Source organism: Penaeus monodon, chromosome 34 (assembly GCF_015228065.2).
Source record: "Penaeus monodon isolate SGIC_2016 chromosome 34, NSTDA_Pmon_1, whole genome shotgun sequence".
NCBI lineage: Eukaryota > Metazoa > Arthropoda > Malacostraca > Decapoda > Penaeidae > Penaeus > Penaeus monodon.
Window position 1 is genome coordinate 1,863,860 of NC_051419.1, and position 421 is coordinate 1,864,280.

Genomic DNA, 421 nt, shown 5'->3' on the forward strand with positions numbered 1-421 from the left:
GCTTGCTTGATTTTCTCTTTTTTATATTCGTCTCCTTTCTTCCTTTTTATTGCTTGTTTGGTGTTCTCTTTTTCCCCCTGTTACTGCCTTGTTTCCTTGTTTGCTTCCTTCCCAAAGGAAGCAAACAAGGAAACGGGGACACCGGGAACCTATCTGCACTATATGATAATCGCGTGTATAGAGACGTATTGAGACGCTCTATGCAGCAACGCTACAACAGGAACGAAGCAGTGCATGTTGACCTTTAAAGTCAGGCTCTTCAACAGATGTGAAAATACAGGATACTGTTATGCATTTCATGTATTTTATTTTTACAAGTAATATTACTCGTGTCTGATATCCTGGTTACGCTTAGTTTTTTTTTTCAATTCATCTTTCATATCTGGAATTTTATTTCCATTATTTAATGGTTATTCTGGGT